The sequence below is a fragment of the Gymnoscopelus microlampas genome, assembly GCF_963454915.1.
Source record: "Gymnoscopelus microlampas genome assembly, chromosome: 5".
In the NCBI taxonomy this organism is placed as follows: Eukaryota; Metazoa; Chordata; class Actinopteri; order Myctophiformes; family Myctophidae; genus Gymnoscopelus; species Gymnoscopelus microlampas.
In genome coordinates this window covers 14,487,347-14,494,846 of record NC_139942.1, presented here as the reverse complement: position 1 = coordinate 14,494,846, position 7,500 = coordinate 14,487,347, and the positions used below count along the sequence as shown (strand labels likewise).

At 41.7% G+C, this 7,500-nt stretch overlaps 1 protein-coding gene across 1 annotated transcript in view; it reads right to left on the bottom strand.

Annotated features, from left to right (window-relative positions):
* Positions 1-7,500, bottom strand: part of LOC311044933 (receptor-type tyrosine-protein phosphatase N2-like) — a gene marked incomplete at both ends in the record, with an annotated part of 238,223 nt that overhangs the window by 115,178 nt on the left and 115,545 nt on the right. The window lies entirely within an intron of this gene.

The window sequence follows — 7,500 nt, the reverse complement described above, 5'->3', positions numbered from 1 at the left end:
TGACAGACAGAGCACCGGCTTCGAATGCTATCAATGCATTGAATGGGAGATTATCACGTTTTATCAGACCATTGAATGGGCGAAGTAGGCGACCTACTAGCTACCCCGCGATTTGTCAGACCATTCATTGGGCGTAATCAGGAGCTACTGACCTACCGACGGAGGCGGAGCAGTCCCCACAACAATATTTACGATTCTGTGCCTATCGGTACATAACTCCAACGGCGCTGAGTAGGCTCAGGCGAGCGTCGCACCGCTCCGGACGGCAACTCGGTCGCTTTAGCTCCCTCGGTGGCCCGTCGCGGGGCTCCAGCTCGCCTGAGACTGCGCGCCTCCGTCATGGTCCGAAACCAAAACAACCAAAACCAAAACCGAAACTGAACTATTTAAGTCATCTCCGTCGGTAGGTCAGTAGCTCCTGATTACGCCCAATGAATGGTCTGACAAATCGCGGGGTAGCTAGTAGGTCGCCTACTTCGCCCATTCAATGGTCTGATAGAACGTGATAATCTCCCATTCAATGCATTGATAGCATCCGAATCAGGTGGACAGAGAGACAGAAAGACATGCACGCATGCACACACAAACACACACACACACACACACACGCACGCACTCATGCGCTCACACACACATACACTCGCGCACGTATGAAATCATAATACAAGGTGATGAAATCAGCACAAAAGTTATATGACCACATGAATCCTAATTATTCTGGGGCGGACAAGCATAATCTATTATGTTCTTATTTCATCACATATGATATACATTCACATTTCATTGCATGTATTCCGATTGCATCACTTTGTATTCTGATTTCGAGTGGTTCATAAAATGTCCCTCTGCATTCTGTTTTTTCTTTTACTTTTTTTTTCTTTTTCTTTAACCCATTAAGACCGCGCATAGCTCATAGCGCGGCACCGAGTGCCGCGCTATGAGCTTGTAGATCTGCTATTTTTCGAAAAATCGTGAAAATGCGTGCAAATCTTATATATTATAAATCTTATATAATATCTATATTTTTAAAAGCGAACATTTGTAACTTAAATCTTTGCTTCTGGGGGATTCTACAAATGTCTTCTAATTCCTAACAGTTTAAAAAAAAAAACATATGTTTCTATATCAGTGGTTCTCAAACTCTTTCATGTCAAGGACCCGCAAAATGATATGTATTTGGCCGCGGACCCCCATCTCAAGTTATGTTGTTCCAGGGAACCCACAGAAGCAAAGATTTGAGTTACAAATGTTAGCTTTAAAAGTATACACGTATTCAAAGATTTGCACACATTTTCAAAATTTTTGAATAGCCAAAAGAAATCTCCAAATGACACGGATGAGTTCCCGGTCTTAATGGCTTAACAAATGGAACCCAGCATATACTTCCCTTTCTCTGCACACAGTCTACTTCCCAGAATGCTCCATCACCTCTATACACCGCCTATCGCCTCTCAAATACATTTGGAGCAACGGACACAAAAGAACGACAAGCGAAAAAGGATGGAGAGAGAGCGAAGGAGGGAGGGAGGGAGTGTGCGTGCGTGTGCGTGTGCGTGTGCGTGTGTGTGTGTGTTGTGGGGGGGAGGGCTTTATTTTTTCCCTCCAAAACACACCCACGGAGGCGCGCTTCATTTGTCACCCGGCCCGTCCTAGAGTTTTTGCTTTATGTTAACTCAATGTATCACGGACGCCTGGAGGGAGGGAGGGGGCTCCGAAATTCATTCATTTTTCAAACAATGACAAAGGGGGACAGGCTGTGTGTGTGCGTGTGCGTGTGCGTGTGCGCGTGCGTGTGCGTGTGTGTGTGTGTGTGTGTGTGTGTATGTGTGTGTGTGTGTGTGCGTGCGTGCGTGCGTGCATGTGTGCGTGTGTGTGTGTGTGCATGCGTGTGTGTGCTTGTGTGCGTGCGCACACAGTGTGTGTGTCTGCGTGCGTGCGTGCACACACTGTAGATCAGATGGATTGGGTCATTGTTTTATACAGTATGCACTCACAAATGCACACACACTCGTGCTCTTGCCTGCACATGCACGGACATGAATGGTATACTGTACACGCACTCACATTCATTCATTTGTCAAGAATACATTGACGGTGGGCCCTAAAAATGTTTTTGCGCAGCAGCGAGTACAGCACTATGAGCTTGTAGATCTGCTATTTTTTTTTAATCCCTGGCACAAAATATTTTTTAGATGGGGGGGTCCGCAGATAAATAGATCTTGCCCCATACTCACGCACGCAGTGCACCTTACACACGCACACCTTTTCATTTACACACACACATATGCAGATGTGTATTACTATACTTGAGAGGACATAAACGTCGCTCTCCGGCGGCGATTTCATGAATGGCATTTTTGGCCATTTTTAACCCTAACCCTATCAAAAGACGACACGTGGTGAGCTTGTAGATCTGCTATTTTCAAACATGTTAGTACTTACTCAAGTATTTGAGTATTTTTATATTGTGGCAATGCTACTTTTACTTGAGTAAAATATCTGAGTACTTCTTCCACCACGCGCACACAGACACACACACACACACACACACACACACACACACACACACACACACACACACACACACACACACACACACACACACACACACACACACACACACACACACACACACACACACACACACACACACACACAGGGTGTATTTCAGTGGTATAATGAGGAGGAGACGGCAGACGTCCAACAGATGGGGTCGCGACCCCACGGCCGCAGCGAGCCGTAATCACATGACCCTGCATGGACCCACACATAAACACTCACACATACACACTGCTGGCATGATACCATGCTGTCCAATGGTCACCTCGTATGTCCTGAACTGATACTTTACAGGAAAATGGACAAAGAAAAAGAACCATGTGTTCCAATGGATCCAATGTAGTTCTTATTTAGTCACAAGCTCGTGTCAATACTTTTCGTTGATTACATTGTTATAAAACCCACACGCACCATGAATTATGAATACAAAAACAAACATAAAAGGCGGAAATAAGAAGATACAAGGTTTCCTCTTGACGGTGACGATATGACGCTGGGGCAGACAACATACCAGTGTTGATTTTGACAGAAATGTTTGAGTCATAGTCTTTTGAATTCAATTTAATATAGTTTTAGTCATATTATAGTAATCTGAAATGTTTTAGTTTTTGTCTAGTTTTAGTCGACTAAATCTACAGTTGATTAGGTCGACTAAAATGTATTTTGGCGGGCCTTGATGACGTCGTAATGCCTGATTTTACACTTGGTTGCGTGCTGAAAATAGCCGATCTACAAGCTCACAGAGCGCAACATCCGAGCTCAACCAAACATAAAAAAAACATGTCTTTTAGTTCTACTGGATCTCTTCTCCTCAAGTCCCTCCCTAACATTTTAGTCTAGTTGTCATTTGTTGACAAAATTGTCAATATATTTAGTCTAGTTGTAGTCATCGTAGCTATGAATTGGTTCAGAACCCTATAAAAGTTGGTTCGGAACTGGAACCAAAAAAAGACTTGGTTTTTCTTGCCCTGAACTGGGAACCAAAGTGGGCGTGTCACTATTCAACAGCTTGGAAGATGCCAGATGGATTTAAACAATGACAAAAGCAAGCGAAAAAATCATCATTAAAAAAAGAAAAGGGAAACTGTATCTGCCATTGTCGATCGACTTTCCCCCGTGAACAGTGAATGGACAGTTCGACCGATCATATTCAACACATTGCTATAGCCTGGGCTGGAATCGAACCTGGGGCAATTGGGGACGGCCTGATCCACAGGCGGGCTCTCTAACCATTCAGCTATTAGCCTAAGACTGGTGGAAACTCAAGCCGGTTTGCGTCCTCTTCCGTGCAGTGTTGAATTCGTCGACTAAAACTATGACGAAAAATGTTTGTCGACTACCTTTTTTCACTGACAGAAACTAAATAAATCTAAATAAATGATGACTAAGTGGAGAAGAGATCCAGAAGAACTAAAAGACAATTCATTTTATGTTTGGTTGCGTGTGGGTGTTGCGCTCTGACAATAGCAGATCTACAGGCTCACAACACAGCTCACAATAGCTTGGACGCTGGATTATACTGCAATATAGTGAAACTGTACTTACATTTTGTGACAATAGGAATAATACAAAACAAATGAACAGAATAAACCCATGGTGGTAGTTTATTTTAATACTTGGCCGGGAGGACGGTTCCTACCGGTTACAGGTGGAAGCAGTAGGACACAAGAGTGTGTGGGGAGGAAATAATTGGCATAACAAATACATTGGGGAGAAAAGGGGGTAAAAAGCAACAAACAAACAAAAAGCGGCTTGTTGTGCCACAGCTGTGACATTCTTTGAATAAACACAGTGAAATAAATGGGGCTCAGACCAGCGAGTATAGTGTGAAATTAATACATTATGGCTGCGCTAACGACATATTATTATTGAAGTACCACTACAGGTCAGCGGCTTGTTAGTTGTTGACGTGGGGCTCACTAATTGATGTGGGACTGTGTTTGTGTGTGTGTGTGTGTGTGTGTGTGTGTGTGTGTGTGTGTGTGTGTGTGTGTGTGTGTGTGTGTGTGTGTGTGTGCGTGTGTGTGCGTGTGTGTGTTTATTTCCGGAGGTCTCCTCTCGTTAGCTTGATAAATTGTTTTATATAACGCTGCTGTCGGATGGAAACCCTCTATGTCCAAAACTGTTACTTTTCACGGAATTGAGAAAAATAACCTGTGTTCCATCAAAAACACATATCGTGGTGGTTGAAAGAAGACTTTAAACTAGTGACTGGAAGCATATAGTATTTATGACAATGTTTATTAAGGTAATAAAATCAAGTCTAAAGTTCGGCAAAAAAAACACCCGCTTGAATGGAGAGACATTTTTTCTGACACCAGCAGAGGTAAAACAGCAAAACTACAGGCCATTCATATGAACTGTCATTTCCTACTGTATATAGACTCAACTTACAACTCAGAAGCTAGCCCCTTGGTTCCAATGGGTCCAATGTAGTTATAATTTACAAGCTCTTATTAATACCTTTTCATTGCTTCAATGTTTACGAAACCCACTGACACACTTGACCACTTTCACTTTCAAAATGTTTTAAAGTAGCTACTTTTGCGCTTGTAAAATGAAGTAAGACATTAGTTTGAGTTGAAAGATGGAGATACAAGTATTCTGCCCGACAGCAATGAACGAAGCTAATAGCGATGTTTAAAACTCGCCTTTTAAATGGAACCACTTCCAACGCAGCTGAAACCAATACCGATGTCATCAATTAATATGCTACAAAACAAACACATTACGATGGTTGTGTAATATTAGCCAAACCGAGAGACAATTCAGCAAAACAAACCAAAGTGCTCCTAATGGATTGATATCTGACAGCCTTTCAGATTAGAGAGAGATGTCATTTATTTTTATCGGACCTAATTTAATGAAACATCGGACAGAACTTCACACTCAATAACATCAACAAACGAACCCACTTCATTCTGTTTATGTTGTGTGGATTATGTGGATATCACATGTACATACACAGTCACACCCTGAGAGTTATCGGATCCATTTGGAACTGTGAGAGTGAACAAATCAGGGGCGTTCGGTAATGTGGGCTAGAGCAGTGCTCAAACAATGGGTCCGGACCACGAGGGAGGTCCCTAAATTATTATTATTGTTATTATTATTAATAATAATATAAAATAATGTATTGGGGGGGGGTCCCCCAAATGATTTGCTCAATGTGAAACAACGAATAAACCAACATGCAGTGTATAGAGGACTGCAAATATCTCAAGTGACATTTCAAGGACTTTTTAGACCTCTTTAATACCTCTGCAATGAAATAAGAAGAAGAAGAAGAAGAAGAAGAAGAAGAAGAAGAAGAAGAAGAAGAAGAAGAAGAAGAAGAAGAAGAAGAAGAAGAAGAAGAAGAAGAAGAAGAAGAAGATTACTGCACCAAAAGTGATTATAAAAAACACAATTGTCAAACATTGGCCAAATTTTCAACATTTTGTAAAATACTGTAGCTTATCTACATGCGTTGTGAGCATGTAGAACGGCTGTTTTCACATTCTTTATTTGTGGAACCGAGTCAAATCCTATAAATTCCAAGTTTGCTTGTCAGGGTGATGGGGTCCGCAGTTCAAATATCATGATTATTTTGGGGGGTCGCGGCCTGAAAGGTTTGAGAACCACTGGGCTAGAGAAGGCTAAGCCTTCCCTAAATTTACTGCAGAATCATTGGCCCGGATTCATAAAGAGGGTTGTAAATATGGGGTAAATAAAGTTTGTAAAGGAGGTCGTATTTTTGGTACTCACAAACTGGCAATTCGTATATCCCAGAGACGTGCGTATGACCAGGTGTAGGAGCTGATTAATCTCGAAGTCTGCAACCAACAGCATGCAACTTTAACGTCACTTTACGGCAGATTTGCGTTGTTAGAATGTTTAAGAAATCTTCCAAATCTTCCACATTTTATTACAAGATTTATTTTTAAATATAGCAGATCTACAAGCTCACAACGGTTTAATTAAAGTGCTTATAATGGCCTGAGTGCCAGTTGCTTCTTTTGGGCTTATTTTCATAGACCTGGTTGCTTATTTCTCTCACAAAATCTGGCAACACCGGAGCTGCAGAAGTCCAAACTTACAGCTGTCGGCCGCATTGCCTTGACACTGACAGAGAACTTGAACATCATTCTGATCTGTCTGGAAGCGAGTCCCACTGCAAGATGGATCAGCTGAACGTAATGTGTAATGTTTACAAGGTTTAACCCCGCCAGCAAATAATAGACTAATAACCTGGAAAGGATATAACATTGCTCACGTTTACCAGGTAAAAAGATGATGTTGAAAATAAATCCAGGGCATACAAGTGGAACGCTGTTATCCGATTATGGACCAGAGCTTATTGATTACTTATTGATTAAATTAGTTAATTTTTGATTAATATATCACTGTCCTACGTCGGATCTTCTGGACACAGCTTTCATCACTATAGTTTCCTCATCCGATGGTAACATTTATTAGGCTGTTGTGTGTGGCGTTCATGTGATCAATACACAGTAGAGTAGCCAACAGTAGGCTATTAGCCTACAAATTAATACCACCGCACGGACACTGGAGGTGCGTCGATCAGTCCCTCCGCAGTTTCATTAAGGCATGATAGCCTATTTTCATTATTACGTGACACTTTGGCTGAGAAGGCCCGCTGGCAAACACACTGAGGGACCTAATAATTCAGCTCTAAATGGAACTGATAGCCTAGAAAATAAATAAAAAGCGGTGGAATCTACATCATGTCTATATTAGCATAGGCTACAAGCAATACATCGTTTGACATTTATTTTTTATATATATGTGTTGACAAATATTGGGCACATATATATTTTATTTGAGGTTTGCCACTGTTGTAATTGATTTTGGCATGAAGAATAAAGCAAAGACATAAGCACATTTCAGCCCTGGTAAGACCGTGCGCACCTGAGGCACAAAACACAGACCAAAAAACTT